General features: G+C 45.5%; 1 protein-coding gene across 5 annotated transcripts in view; it reads left to right on the forward strand.

The window, feature by feature from the left end:
• The first annotated feature begins 1,002 nt into the window (after nucleotides 1–1,002).
• Fam234a (family with sequence similarity 234 member A) overlaps nucleotides 1,003–16,235 on the forward strand; it is a 34,404-nt gene continuing 19,171 nt past the window's right edge. Inside the window, exon 1 of one of the 5 annotated variants that reach the window (XM_006978843.4) lies at nucleotides 1,003–1,306. The gene's annotated coding sequence lies outside the window, so the exon portion shown is untranslated. Of the gene's footprint in view, nucleotides 1,323–9,832; nucleotides 10,103–16,235 lie in introns of those variants that run through there. The other 4 variants (XM_015997583.3, XM_015997584.3, XM_076578084.1 and 1 more) reach the window with 4 other exon arrangements.

Here is a 16,235-nt window from a genome sequence, read left to right on the forward strand (position 1 = left end):
AGTAACTGTAGTGTTGCCGGCCTGTAATCCCAGCAAATGAAAGATGGAGGCAGGAAAACCAGGAATTCAAGGCTAGCCTTAGATACATATAAAAAAATGCAAGGCCAGTCAGGCAGTGGTGGCGCACGCTTTTAATCCCAGCATTCAGGAGGTAGAAGTAGGCAGATCTCTGAGTTCGAGGCCAGCCTGGTCTATGAAGCAAGTTCTAGGTCAGCCCAAGCTACAGAGAAAAACCTTGTCTCAAAATAAATAAATAAATAATAAAATAAAAAAATGCAAGGCCAATCTGAGTAAATGAGAACCCCACCTTTAAAAAAAAAAAAAAAAAAAGAACAAACAGAAGCTAGGGTTATACCTGAATTGGCAGAGTGCACACCTACCAAATACAAAGCCCTGGGTTAGATTACAGCACTGCATAAAACCATTGTAATGGCACATGCCTGTAATCGCATTACTCGGGAGGTATAGTTCAGAATAAGGATTTTAAAGTTCAAGGCCAGCCTGAGCTCTATCAGACCCTGTCTCAAAAACAAGAGATCTGGTGAGAAGACTCAGTGGGTAAAGGTCCTTGCCACGCCATTGTGCAAGCCTTGTAACCCAAGTTTGATCCCAAGAACCCACATAAAGGCAGAAGAAGAGAACCAACTATGCAAAATTGTCCTCTGACCTTCACTCCGTGTCTGTGCGTGAGTGCGTGTGTGTAAAGGGAAGAAAATTGCGTGGACAGCAAGTGCATGGAATGATATGCAGTCTAGAAAAAAGAAACCTTAGAGAGTTTCTCCTGCTGGTTCAGGTGGCTGATGCCTCCCTTCACAGTTTTCTGGGGTCAGTATTGCAACATGAGGTCCAGGCTATCACAGCATTACCATACCAAAATGCTCGGCTCCTGTACTAGCCGGCTCTTTGCTGGAAAAGAGGAACACCGGACGCGGCATTAGCGTTGCTAAGCAATTGACTCAGGTCGCTTTGGTACGTCCCTTCCGCCGACAGGAAGTGACGCACAGCGCTAGCGGGGCGGGACCAAGGAGGGGCCACCAGCCTCTTTGGGGCGGGGCCTGCTGCAGGGCAAGTCTAGGGCGGGCTCTGTGGGGGCGTGGCACTCTGCCCTCCAGGCCGGGGCGGGCCCGGGCGGGCCGGGGAGGGGCGCTACTGTCCGGCGCAGTCTGTTCTCCTACTCTGTCGCTCTCCACCCCGGCACCTTGGGAATGTGGATTCCGGACTCCAGCGACCGCAGTTGAGCCAGCCTTGGCAATCCTCCTGGACCACTTGCTGAGGAGCAGGATCTCGCCGACGCGTCTGAGAGCAGGTCAGGAGCTAACTAGGTAACTCTCACGCGCGACCTCGCTCGGGCCGAAGCCCCCTGCGTTTGATCACCAGGAGCTGGTGGGGGCTTGGAGCGGGTCCGGCCACCTGGAGAGCGGAAATTGGATTGGCCCGGCCTGAGGTCCCAGAGTAGCAGGGTCATTCCTGGGGCCTGGCACCCTCGAGCGCGCCGAACTCGCCAAAGCAAATCTGTGCTTATCCATGTCTGTTCCCTGGAGGGCGCAAGTGCTGACCCAGAGCGACAGGGGGTGACCTACCCGAGGGATCCTGGGCTCAAGTGGACATCTGCTAATCTTGTGCAGTTTCTTAAATTCTGTCGCTCTCACCAGGGCTCTTTGGGCCCCGCAAATGAAACATCAGTGATACTCAGTTCATATTCTTCAAGTTCAGGGCCAAGGCAGGTGAGGTGGGTATGGTCATGAGTGGTGATGGGGATGTCTTCCTCCTCCACCCTCACAGCTCTTCTCTCCGCTGTTTGTTCTTTCAATGCGATCACCGCCTTCTCCTGATGCCTTGAACTGGCAGCAGTCTTCCTGCCTCGGCCTCTCAAGTGCTGGACTGTGGTTTCTTCTGTAGTGGCATTTTTCTTACTCCTCCTTCCATCGAGGCAATGTTGCTTTGTAACAAAGAAACACAAAATTTAATGGATTAAAACAATGTTTAGGCTCCGGGTGGTGGTAGCCTTTAATCCCAGCACTGGGGAGGCAGAGGCAGGTGGATCTCTGTGAGTTCAAGGCCAGCCTGGTCTACAGAGTGAGTTCCAGGACAGGCTGCTAAGCTACACAGAGAAACCCTGTCTTGAAAAAACAAAACAAAACACAAACACACACACACACACACACACACACACACAAAAAAAAAAAAAAAAAAAAAAAACCACAAAACCAAAAATCAGTGTTTATGCTAGGTGTGGTGGTGCATACTTGTAATCCAGGAGTTCAAGCTGAGACAGAAGAATTCTGAGTTTGAGGTCAGCCTGGTCTACAATATGAGGTCTTCTCCAAATAAATGAACAAAATAAAACAACCTTTGTGATTTCAGCACTTCCTGTGGGTTGGAAATCAGGTGTAGTCCACCTAGGTGATGATGGCCCAGTGCCTCTCACTAGGTTGGGGGATCTAAATCCAAAATAGCTCAACTCCAAAGACCAGTGTCAGAAGTCCTTGATGCCTCCTGAATCTTTCTTGTTTTCTGTTGGTAGCTGTCCTCCCTCATCGGGGTTCTCTGTAAGGGAAGTGGGGTGATAGAAGCCACTGTACTTTTTATGACCCAGTTTTGGAAGTCTAACACCCCCTCCACATTCCTTTTGTATTACTAAGTGCAAGGGAGTAGGCACAGCAAAGAGTCTGTGAACTTTGTGTGTGTGCATGCAAGTGCGTGTGCAGGTGTATGTACCTGTGTCAGCAAATACAGCTTGGAGGAGTAGGGTCTCCCCCTCTACCATATGGGTTCCAGGATCCCCTTGTCTCCAGTCCTCCAGAACCCCACTGTATGATCTGTCACCCCAGCTCCCCAACTCTTTTTTGGGAATGGAGTTTTTTGAGACAAGTTTTGCTTTGTATTCCTGGCTGGCCTGGAACTCATGATGTCGACCAGGCTGACCTCAAACTTGTGCTGAGCCTCTTTGCTCTTTTAAATAGGAGGGCTTCAGAAATGCACGACCATGTCCAGGTTGTGAATGTGGTTTTTTTTTAGAATTAATTTTATGTGTATGACTGTTTTGCCTGCATGTGTGTTTGTGCACCATGAGCATGCTTGGTGCCTGTGGAGGTCAGAAGAGGATGTTGGATTCTCCAGAAGTGGAGTGACAGAGGTTTGTGAACCGCCATGAGGGTGCTGGGGATTGAATCTGGGGCTTCTGCAAGAGCAGCAAGTGCTCTTATCCTCCGAGCCAACCCTCTAGTCCCTTGTGATTATATTTTAAAACCATGCTACTACCCACACCCATTCTACACCTAACGTTCACATGAGCTTTAATGTCTGTGAGAATGACAGTCAGTTGGTCTCGGAATGGGGCTTTTCTGAGGAAAGGAAGTGTCCAGCCCTCAGGATGATGTTGAGCACTTGGGAAAACAGATTTCCCTGTAGAAAATGGAAGTGGTCTCTGGGCCGTGGTGGTGCACGCCTTTAATCCCAGCACTGGGGAGGCAGAGGCAGGAGAATCTCTGTGAGTTTGAGGCCAACCTGGGCTACAGAGTGAGTTCCAGGACAGTCTCCAAAGCTATACAGAGAAACTCTGTCTCGAAAAACCAAAAAAAAGGAAAAAAAAAAAAAAAGAAAGGAATAAAGAAAATTGGAGTGGCCTTACTAGAGAATAGAGAAAAGCACGGTCATAGTGGTAGAAAGAAGGTACAGGTGCTGTCACATCTGAGTGACATCCTATGTTTATGTTGGCATTTAAAGTCACCTGATCCTGCAAGCTATAGATTTCTTTTTTTAAAAAATGATTCATGGACACACAAGTTAGTAAGTGACTCTCCCGAGAGAGGCTGATGATCTTCCTAAGGATTAGACATTTATTCAGACATGTGCATGCTTATGTCTATTTTTTTTAAAGATTTATTTATTATGTATACAGCATGTATGACTACAGGCCAGAAGAGGGCACCAGATCTTGTTACAGATAGTTGTGAGCCACCATGTGGTTGCTGGGAATTGAACTCAGGACCTCTGGAAGAGCAGTCAGTGCTCTTAACCACTGAGCCATCTCTCCAGCCAGCTTATGTCTATTTTCTGCCAGCCACCACTCCGCTTTGTCCTTGGGTGGGGAGTGGGGAAGCAGTAACAATAAGTGTGTGTTCTTAAATTTCTGGAAATATCCGTCAGGAGAACCCAGAGCGGTGTGAGGGGCACCCTAAGCCACAGTGGTGTAAAGCATCACGGAAAGTGTCCCCGTGGATTTGGGGCACACCTGGGTTTTACAGACACAGTAGGAAGAAGTCGGAGATTGGCAGAGGAAGGGACAAGCGCAGAGCAGCAGTGTGATGGGAACAGACAGTGGGTATGAGATGGGGCGGGGGGAATGACTGACAGACCTGGAGTTAACCAAGGTGTTGACTTTGTTCTGAAGTGGTGATGAGTCACTCTAGAATTGTAACATGACCAGGAGATATTTTTGGAACATTTGAGAGGGCTCCAGAAATCACTGTGAGAAGTTTTAAAATACAACCTAAGTGGTCACCATGAAGACAGCCTAGGGCTGTTGAGATGGTTCAGACACCTGCCACCAAGCCTGAGGATCTGTGAGTTTGATCCCTAAGTCTCACATGGTGTAAGGAGAGAACCAACTCCTGCAAGTTGTCCTCTGGCCTCCACATATGCTGTCTGTGGCATGCATGTGCCCACGCACATATACACACACATTAAATAAAATAAAATGAAATCAAAATTTTAAAAGGAGGGGCTAGATTGACAAGATAGATGAGTTAGAATCTACAGGTTTCTTAAGTGTCCCCAAATTTACCATGTATCTCACTCAAAATTGATCTTGAAACCCACACACTTGGTGTGACGTGTTCCCATTCTCATGTGTAAACTCCTTGATGGAACTTAGGTTGTTAGGATATAATATACACAAAGACGCCTAACTAAGTAACCGGAAAGTAAATGCTGACAGTTCATGTGATTTATCTGTGAAGTGGAGTACATTTGAGAGTGATCATAGGTTGAACATGCAGGAGAAATGTGTTAGTTCATAGGTGAAAATTGCTGGTTATCTGTTGACCTCACTCAGTCGTGGTAGCTGATTCACAGAGCTGGTGTTCTCCACTTTTGTGAATGTATAGATATATACATTATAAGAGTTTTAAGAAATGGTGTAGTAGTCAGGCACGGTGGCACAAGCCTATAATCTTAGCATTTGGGAGGCACAGGCCCAAGAATTGGAAGTTCAAGGTCAGTCTCAGCCATATAACAAGTTGAAGGCCAGCCTGGGTAATGAGACCGTGTCAAAAACCAAACAAACCAACAAACAAACAAAACCGGAAACAAACAACAAAAAAATTGATAAGTAAATTGATGCAAAGCTTCAAGTAAATTAATGCAAAATTAGAGTTCTAATTTATCTTAATAATGCCCTAACTAAATGTAGGGATGAAAACAAATAACACTGATTTATAGGGGAATTGCAGGAAATAAATCTAATCTAGACTTCAGGGGGGAAAATGTTAATTCCTTGGGCTATAAGACTTATCTGAGATGGTTTTTCTTCTGAGCTGAATGTGGTCTCTATGTGCTGTGATACTTCTTGTCTTAGTCAGGGGACCATGACCTTAAAATTTGTTCCCTTTTGAGAAATTATTGTGGCTCTGGTCTTTGTGTTGGGATTGTGCTTTGTGGAGAGTCAATAGTTGTTCCCTGTAAACAACTGAACACTGTAACTATCTTTGTCTCCTATCTGCTTGGCTCAGCTAGAAAACCCAGTGCTGCCGGGTTGGTTGTTTTGGGTGTCTGTCTCAAGCATCTCATATTTGAATGCACTTAGAGTACAGGGACCAGTCTTGGAGGTGGAACAGGCCATGCAGTGTATAAGACATTCTTTTGTTCTTTCTTGGGGGGATGGGCGGTTTTGAAACAGGATTTCTCTATGTGGTCATGGCTGTTCTAGAACTCTTATAAGTTTGAGGCCAGCCTTGAACTCAGAGATCCACCTGTCTCTGCCTCCCAACTGCTGAAATTAAATGTGTTTGAGACCACCCCCATCTTGTTTTTGTTTTTAAGACAGGATCTTACTATATAGCCCAGGCTGAATTTCAGCTCCTTTGATGCCCTGCCTTAGCCTCCTGAGTCCTTCAGTTACGGATGTGTACGGTCACGCCCAGATGTGTGTGCGTATGTGTGTGTGTGTGTGTGTGTGTGTGTGTGTGTGTGTGTGTGTGTGTACACAGGCAGGCGGATCTCTGCAAGTTCAAGGCCAAGTCTGGTCTACAGAGCGAGTTCCAGACCAACCAAAACTACACAGAGAAACCCTGTCTCAGAACCCACCCCCCCCCCCAAAAAAAAAAAAAAAGACGGAAGCTGGAGATAATGGCTCATGGGTCAGATGGCTCAGCAGTTAAGAGCACAGGCTTCTCTAACAAGGATTTTGATCCCCAGCACCTATATAGCAGCTCATAGCAGTTTGTAACTCCAGTTACAGGGCATCTAATGCTCTTTTCTGGTTTCTGTGGATACCAGGCATGAGTATGGTACACAAACACACATGTATACACTGTGTTTTAGATGAGTGCTTAATTTTGAATGTTAGGTCTTTTTGCCTGACCTCCTTTATTCTTGAAATTTTGCTTAAAAGAGTGTTGGCATTTAGCATGATGGTGTAGGCCTGTAATTCCAGCACTTGGCGGGTAGGGGCAGAAGGATCAGGAATTTGGGTTAAGTTCCAAGCCAGCCTGGACAAAAAAGGAAGAGGGGACTTGGGAGGTGGCTTAGCTAGCAAAATACTTGCTATGAAAGCATGAGAACATGAGTTTGGATCCTCAGAAGACAGACTCCAGTGTTGACCTCTGACTCCATGTGCATGTACACCCATGCACAATAAAACACATACCAGAGCCTTTGGACCTTTACTCAGGGGCTGGGGATATGTGTGTGTGTGTGTGTGTGTGTGTGTGTACAGTTTGTGTGTAGGTATCTGTCCATATGACCCTTTGCTTTCAGAGATCAGTACAATTGCCAGTTATTTGCTGTCTGTCCTGGGGATTTCAAACCTCCCATAACTATGAAGCAAACAGAATCAGATTCATTTTTATTTCCAGTTGCCTGTGACTCAGAAATTCAGAGCCCTGGGGGAAAGGGGAAGCATGTTTTATTTCCTTTCTACAGCCACTGTGTTTAGGAGCTACACAAGCTGTTGCACAATTTTATTGTTCTTCCCCTCAATCAACATTTTTACTCAGGTCATGATAGCCTGTGTCCTACTTGGGGACAGGTGTGGCAGCCCCATGGACTTGAGATTGAACAGTGACTGAGTGTCTAGTTTCCTGATAGTCCGTGATGCCAAGGAATAATCTGCTTGAAAAACCATCATAGGAATTATCTTGCTTTAAGCTATCGTGTTTTGCCCCTCCCCCACAATGATATCATACCATTGGGGGCGTGTGGCCTATTAGATGCTTGTTTGTCTGGTACGCATAAAGCCTGAGTTTAAATGCCCAAGCCCTGGTGCTGCAAAACTTCTGTGTGTGCGTGTGTGGTGAGTGTGTGTGTGTGTGTGTGTGTATTTGTACATGTTCATGAGTGTGCATTGGGAGGCTAAATTGACAGCAGGTATCTTTCTCAGTTCTCCACATTTTTTTTTTAGATTTATTTATTTTATGTATATGAGTGTTTTTTCTGTGTGTTTGTTTGGGTACCACATGAGTTCCTGGTGCCCATGGAGGTCAGAAGAGGGAGTTGGATCCCTTGGAACTGGAGTTACAGATTTGTGAGCTGTCATGTGGGTGCTAGTAATGGAACCTGGGTCCTCTGGAATAGCAACAAGTGCTCTTAACTGCCGAGCCATCCCTCCAGCCCTAACAATAAATTAAGAATTTTAATTTTAAAACTAAGAATTTTACTTTCAAACAGTGTTTTGGTTTACATGTAATTTTACCACTTATTAAAAATGAAGGCAGATTTGCATACTAGTGAGATTGATATGCTTGTTTATCTTTACCGAGAATTAAAGCTAGGCTGAGGTTGGCTGTGGTGCCACACACCTTTAATCCCAGTGGTTGGAAAGCAGGAGCAGGAGGATCTCTTAGTTTGAGGCTAGCCTGGTCTACAGATCAAGTTCCAGTACAACCAGAATAAGGTAGAGACTCTGTCTCAATAAATAAAGTTAGGTCAAATATTCAATACTACACAAGACAGCATCGTCAGAACTTTCTGAGTTGGATAATATTTTGATTTTGTAATTGCTGCTTTGCAATATTTAAATATTATTATTTAAATAATAATTAAAAGTGCCAGAAGGATGTTTAGGGCCATTTTAGAAATTTGGTCCTAATCCTAAACTGGAATTTTTTTTTTTAAAGATTTTATTTATTTATTATGTATACAGAAGAGGGCGCCAGATCTCATTACAGATGGTTGTAAGCCACCATGTGGTTGCTGGGAATTGAACTCAGGACCTCTGGAAGAGCTGTCAGTGCTCTTAACCTCTGAGCCATCTCTCCAGGCCTAAACTGGAATTCTTTTGGGGTTTTTGTCTTACTTTTAATGTAGGGTCTCATGTAGCTCTGTCTGTCCCTGGACTTGTTATGTAGCCAAGGCTGACCCTGATCCTCCATGCTTCCTGCCTCCATCTCCCAAGTGCTTGGATTACAATAGTTTACCACCATGCCTGGTCTTGTTTTCCTAACAACCAATGTCCTGACTCTGGTTGTTAGTATAGATGTTGGAGTGTGTCAGGGACAGTGCCTGGTTCAGTTTCCCTGGCCTGGAATCCATAACAGGTTTTCTTGGCAGCCAGGCCTTGGGAAGCTTTGTTACTCCAGGTATTTTTAATGACCACAGCAAAGGAAAACATTAATACCTTTCTGGCAGTGATGAGCAAATCTCTGAGGCAGTCTCATGCTGCCGGTTAGCAAGCTGAGGGAAATAGGAACTACCTGGCTTTGATTTGTTGCTCTTGGGGCCTTTAGTAACTACTTCTATTTGTTGATGTCTGAGCAGAGTCCCCAAAATGTCCTTCCTAGGGATTCTTTGGGTGCTGTGAAGGAATTTCTCAACAGTCATTTTAATTTTTCAAAGACTTGCCTTTCCAAGTTAAGCCTGCACCCACCCACTCTGCAGCGAGGCATTAAACCCTATGTGGAGGGGGCTTAGCAGTGAAAGGACGGACCATGTGTCCCTGTGGTGTTTAGGCTGTCACCATGGTCTGGCCTAAGTGATCCTCGGTGAACTGCGGCCTTTGCTCTCTGCTCTGAGTATTTAGAGCTCTCATTGAGGAGTTAGGCTGTATGATGTTTAGCACTCTGAAGAGGAAGTGATTGCAGAGGGTGGCTTTCGAGACGCCAGTAATTATTCTGAACCAGAGTTGCAGCAGGCCGGCGGCGAGGCTGTTCTTGGAGTATGTCCCTGAGTTACTGAGGGACTCCTCCATCAATGGTATTCTTCCATCCACAAGCAAAACAAAACAAAAGGTTCCTGTCTTTGGAGCAAAACAGCCTCATAGGACTGGGGGCTTGGAGGCGTTGGCCGAGGCGCCCAGGGAGCTGGTTCTTCCTCCTGAACTTGTATGAACCTCTGACTCCACCTCCTTTTGTTAAGGGGTTTCTTTACTTTTTTATTTCATGTTTTATTTTGAACTAATGATGCATTCAAAAGATGTTGTAAAAATAGTGTAGTGTTGTCTTGACTCCGCTGTGCTTGGCTGATAATGTCTCTCAAGACTGGGGGGTTTATCTTACACAGGAAGGTGTTTGTTGCACAGTGGGAGTTAATCGGAGGCCAACTTGGTTTCGTCAGCCCGCCAGCCTTTACGTGCCCTGTCTCTGTGCGTGTCTGACTGCGTAAACCTTCACTCTAGGTGGTTCTGAGGTGCCCAGCCTCACCATCAGGATGCCAGTTTGCACCTCAGAAGAGACTCTTCCTGCCCTGCTATACCCACCCCTTGGCCCGGGCTGAAAAGGCAGAATTGTCCCTGACCATTACTCTGCAGCAGCAGACACCCGGTGGAGCCGCCTAGTTCTCCCCTCGAGCCTGAGTGCAGGCTGCCATTCCCAGGAACGAGGGCCAGGCATAGGACATGGTCTTTACTGAGGGAGAAGGAGGCTGTCGTCGCTCCTGTCTGGCTCAGGTGCGTTTTATGGATAAATGAGAAATTTTATTTGATTTGGGCCTACAGTCTTCCCCAGTGCGTGGGTCTTCAGTTTTCTGTCGGAACAGAAGCCTATAAAGAAAGATCACAGTGGAGCTGGAGTGATGGCTCAGTGATGAAGAACACTTGCTGTTCTTGCAGAGGATCTGGGTTCGGTTCCCAGAACCCACATGGCTGTTCACCACCATTGTAACTCCAGTTCCAGGGGATCCAGTGCCCTCTTCTAGTCTCTGCGGGCATCAGGCAAGCATGTGGTATATAAACATACATACAGGCAAAATACTTACCCACATAAAATTTTTAAAAAGTCACAGTGTCTTTTATAAAGTATTTATCTTCATTACTTTTTAATTTCTATGATAAATCCAGATGTGGTGGTATACACCTTTAACCCCAGCAGAGGCAGGCAGATCTATGTGAATTCAAGGCCAACCCGGTCTACAGAGCAAGTTCCAGGATAGCCAGGTCTACATAGTGAGACCCTATCTCAAATAAGCAAACAAAAAAGAGCTCTTGTTGCTCTTGCAGAGGACCCAGGTTCAGTTCCCAGAACTCACAACTGTCTGTAAGTCCGGTTCCAAAGAATCTGACACCCTCTTTTGATCTCCATGGGCTTCCACTCCATGGTACACACACACACACACACACACACACACACACACACACACACACACACACACATATATTCAGACAGACACTCATACACATAAAATAAAGAAATCTTTTTAAAAATACTTTTAAGCTTTGGAAATCTGTTAATAATTAGAAGATGGGGCTGGAGAAATGGCTCAGAGGTTAAGAGCACTGGCTGTTCTTCCAAAGGACCTGGGTTCAATTCCCAGTACCCACTTGGCAGCTCACAACTGTCTATAATTCCAGTTCCAGAGGATCTGACACCCTCACACAGACATACATGCAGGCAAAACACCAATATACATAAATTACAGATAAATAAATAAAAAAAAAACTAGAAGACAAGTTAAGTTCTTGTTATTTAGTGTATGTGTGTGTGTGCGCGCGAGCGTGCGTGCGTGCGTGCGTGCGTGCGTGCGTGCGTGTGTGTGTGTGTGTGTGTGTGTGTGTGTGTAGGGGAGCATATGTGCCATGGCTCACCCATGGAGGCCAGAAAACAAGTTTTGTGGGGTCAGTTCTTCTTTCCTTTCACTTCCAGGGATTGAACTCAGTTCTCCTGACACATGGCATACACAGCTAGCGCCTTTACCCACTGGACCATCCTATCCATTTTGAAGTCCTTTTCCTTTACCCTTGAGTACCTACCAAGGTTTCTGTCTACTGGCTACTTTCCATGGGAAGCCTTCAAATTTCTGAAGACATCCCAGGTAGAATTTACTATCTCCCTTCTGTGAATCATTTGTTGTGGACTCCAGTATAAAAACAGGCCTGTGAAGCCAGCCTTTGTCTGGGATGAGGACTGTGGCCTTTGGGCATGGCCAACAGTGAGGTGTCAGGAGGCCTGTGACCATGTGGCTAGTTCTTCAGAACTTAGAAACCCGGGTTTGACATGTTTATATATGCTATTTTGTAATGGCTTAAAGTAGAAACACCTCACCTATCCTTCAGTGCATGTCTGAGTAAACCTTAGCATCCACACCATGGGCTGGCTGCTCAGCTCTAAGAGGAGATGCTAATACCCGTCACAACTTGGGTGGCCCTCATTATACTGAGTGGAAAAAACCAACTTCAAAGTTCACATACTGTGATCCACTCATACAATGTTCTCTGAAGACAGTATTTAGAAATGGAAAGTTCAGCAGGGCACAGTGGGTGTGCCTTTAATCACAGCTCTTAGGAGGATCAGGAGCTCATGGTCACCCTTAACTATACAGGCAATTCCAGACTAGTCTAACTTACAGGAGCGCCTTTATTGATTGGTTGATTGATTGATTGATCTTTGTTTTTTATTTTTGGTTTTTCAAGGCAGAGTTTCTTTGTGTAACCTTGGCTGTCCTAGAACTTTATCTATAGCCCAGGCTGGCCTCAAACTCAGAGAGTGCTGGGATTAAAGGTGTGCTCCACCACCGCCCGTCTCCAAGAGCACCTTTATTTCTAAAAAGAAAAAGAAAAAGATTGCTTAGCAGGTGAAAGGACTTGTCCTATAAGCCTCGTGACCTGAGTTCAATCTCTGGAAGCCACGGTAGGAGAGAACTCCTTTTTTGTTTTTATTTCTGTTTTTGTTTTTTAATTAGGAAAAAAAAAAAAAAAGACTAGAGAGATGGCTGAGTGGTTCAAAGCACCAGATGCTCTACCAGAAGACTCAGGTTTGATTCCCAGCACCCACATGGCAGTTTGCAACCCTCTGACTCCAGTTCCAAGGGACCCAACACCGTCTTCTGGCCTCCAAGGGTATGTGAGGCACACACACACACACACACACACACACACACACACACACACACACGCACGCAGGCAAAACACTCATATACATAAAATATAACTTAAAACTTTAAAAAAAATCATGTGTGGCCGGGCGGTGGTGGCGCACGCCTTTAATCCCAGCACTTGGGAGGCAGAGCCAGGCGAATCTCTGTGAGTTCGAGGCCAGCCTGGGCTACAAAGTGAGTTCCAGGAAAAAGACACAAAGCTACACAGAGAAACCCTGTCTCGAAAAACCAAAAAAAAAAAATATATATATATATATCATGTGTTTGAGTGTTTTGCCTGCATGTGTGTCTGTGACCCACGTGCATGCAGTGCCCAAGGGGGCCAGAAGAAAGTATTGGATCCCCTGGAACTGGAGGTATAGTTGTTAAGTACAATATGGGTGCTAGGAACTGAATTTGGGTTCTCTACAAGAGCATCAAGTGCCCTTCACCATTGAGCCATCTCTTAAAAATTGTCTTCTCACCCATCAGTGGTTGCACACACCTTTAATCCCAGCACTTGGGAGGCAGAGGTAGGTGAGTCTCTGACTTCCAGGCCAGCCAAGGCTACACAGAGAAACCCTGTCTCAAAAAAAAAAAAAAAAAAAAAAAAAAGTTGCCTTCAACTGGGTGATGGTGGTGCACACCTTTAATCCCAGCACTCGGGAAGCAGAGACAGGAGGATCTCTGTGAGTTCATGGCCAGCCTAGTCTATAGAGCGAGTTCCAGAATCAGAGACCCTGTCTTGAAAAAACAAAACAAAAAGTTGCTTCTAACCTCCACACATGCTCCATGGCATGCACATGCCTGCATTCAAGCACACAATATAATCTTAAAAAAAAAACCTCGGGCTGGAGAGATGGCTCAGAGGTTAAGAGCACTGACTGCTCTTCCAGAGGTCCTGAGTTCAATTCCCAGCAACCACATGGTGGCTCACAACCATCTGTAATGAGATCTGGCGCCCTCTTCTGTATACATAATAAATAAATAAATCTTAAAGAAAAAAACAACAACCTCAATCTTCATTAAAGAGATTATAATAATTTTTTCTACTTTTAGAAAACACAGTTCTCTTTTAGCCTAGCACTTGGGAGGCAGAGACAGGTGGATCTCTGTGAGTTCAATGCCAGCCTGGTCTACATAATGAGTTCCAGGACAGCCAAGGATACAGAGAAACCCTGGGGGGGGGGGCATTTCTACACTTCCTACAGCCATTTTATCCCACAATCTTGACTACAGCGAATCTTTAATCCCCTTTCTTTCTGTCGAATCAGGATTTATTGGGAAAGCTGCTTATCATGTTTCCAGCAGCCTTACCAATGCTTCCATGGCAGATGCCTTGTGGAGTGCTGGAATAACTGATGATGAAGTGTGTAGGTAGAGTTCTTGGGTTTTGTTTACAAGGCTGCTCACAAATAGTTTTCAGGAATGCCGGTATTCCAAAGTCTTGAGCGCTCCAGCACGGCATTCACATTACTGTGACTGTGCTCACATTTGCCTCAGCCCCCAGATGGAAGCTGAGAAACAGAGAATCATCACTCTTTTTCTTTTTGGAGGTCACAACAGGGTTACGACTATGGGTTACAGCATGCTAAACATGTAGTCTGTCTCTTTCTCCAAGCTACACTTCCAGTGTGTGCTGCACGCTCTCTTCCCCTCCCCCCACCCTTTGTTTCCCTGAGGCAAGCTCTCACGTACAGACTTGCTATGTAAAGATGATGTTGATGTTGAATTCCTGATCATTTTACCTCCACCCTTCAATCACTAGGATTACAGACATGCATTGTCTGGGTCATCATTGATTTATTCATTTATATAGCTCTTTTAAATTTCTGTTATATTTTATTGTGTATGGGTGTTTTGCCTGCATGTATGCCTGTGCACAGCATGCATGCAGTGCCTATGGAGACCAGAAGAGGGCATCTGATCTCCTGGGACTGGAGTTACAGATGGTTGTGAGCCAGCATGTGGGTGTTAGGGATTGAACCTAGGTCCTCTGGAGAGCAATCGGTGATGCTCTTAACCATGGAACCATCTCTTATTTATTTAAAAAAAAATAAAATAAATGATCAGTGGAGATCATCTGGCTCCTATGCAGGAAGCCAGTCTCTTAGTATCACAAATAAATAAAATGAGTGTCCTCCACTCTCCAGCCCCACATCCCTATATCAAGCTTGACCCTAGGTCCCAGGTCTCCTGGTCTGGTGGATTCCTAGGCTACTTTGTGAGCCTTGCCTCAAAAAAAAAAAAAAAAAAAAAAAAGAAAGAAAGGAAGGAAGGAAGGAAGGAAGAAAGGAAGAAAGAAAGAAAGGAAGAAAGGAAGAAAGAAAAAGAAAATGAGTGTGTGCTTGGCGGCAAAATATGCACCTAGTATTAGAGACCTGGAGTTCAATGCCTAGAGCTTAAAATTTTTAATTATAAATATGGTTGTTGAAGTGGCTCAGGAAGTAAGAAGAGTGCTTGCTGTACAAGCCTGATGGCTGAGTTCAGTCCCCAGAGCCCTCAGTTGGAGGAGAACCCTAATCCAGGAGGTCTCCTCTGACTGCCACACTTGCCCTGTGCCTTATGCATATGGAACATGGAGGCGCACGCCTTTAGTCCCAGCACTCAGGAGGCAGAGGCAGGCAAGGCAGATCTCTGTGAGTTCAAGGCCAGCCTGGTCTACAGAGCGAGTTCCAGGACAGCCTGATACTTTTTTTTTTATTAATTAATTTATTTTTATTTTATGTGCATTGGTGTTTTGCCTGATGTCTGTCTGTCTGAGGGTCCCCTGGAAATGGAGTTACAGACAGTTGTGAGCTGTCATGTGGGTGCTGGGAATTGAACCCAGTTCCTATGGAAGAGCAGTCAGTGCTCTTAACCACTGAGCCATCTCTCCAGCCCCCAGCCTGATACTTTTATCACATTTATTTATTTGCTTGTTTATCTTTCATGTGCATTTCTGTTTTGCCTGCGTGTATGTCTGTGTGAAGGTGTCGGATCTCCTGGAACTTGAATTACATTCAGTTGTGAGCTGCCATGTGGATGCTGGGAATTGAACCTGGGTCCTCTGGAAGAGCAGCCAGTGCTCTTAACTGCTGAGCCATCTCTCCAGCCCCTATTCCATTTATTTATTGGTATGTGTGTGTTTGTGTGTTGGTGTGCATGTGCCACAGTACAGTGTGGAGGTCGGAGGACAGTGTGCAGCAGTGGTTTCTCTCCTTCCACTGTGTGGGGCCCAGCGATCAAATTCGAATTGTAGAGACACTTAGTGGCAAGTGTCTTCACCAGGTGAGCCATCTAGCCACCCCTAATTTTTTTCTCCTCTTCTTGAGATGGTATCTGGTGTAGCCAGCCTGGCTTTAAACCTGCTGTATAGATGAGCATGACACTGAACCTCTTTCTGTCTTTCTTTTATTTTTTCTTTCTTTTTTGAGACAGGGTTTCTCTGTGTAACTTTGGAGCCTGTCCTGGAACTCGTTCTATGGACCAGGCTGGCTTCAAACTCACAGATCTGCCTGCCTCTGTCTCCCGAGTGCTGGGGTTAAAGGCCACCACCGCCCAGCGACATTGAACTTCGGATCCTTTTGCGTGTCTCGCTGGATTACAGGCATGTACTGCCGTGCCCAGTGCAAATGCTGCTGGGATCTAACCCAGGGACTCATGCATATAGGCAAACACCCTATCAGTTAAGCTACATCCTCCGCCCTTGATCGATTTTTTTTTTAACAGAAGCTTATTACAATGTGCAG

The sequence above is a fragment of the Peromyscus maniculatus genome, chromosome 8 (assembly GCF_049852395.1).
Source record: "Peromyscus maniculatus bairdii isolate BWxNUB_F1_BW_parent chromosome 8, HU_Pman_BW_mat_3.1, whole genome shotgun sequence".
Classification (NCBI taxonomy): domain Eukaryota; kingdom Metazoa; phylum Chordata; class Mammalia; order Rodentia; family Cricetidae; genus Peromyscus; species Peromyscus maniculatus.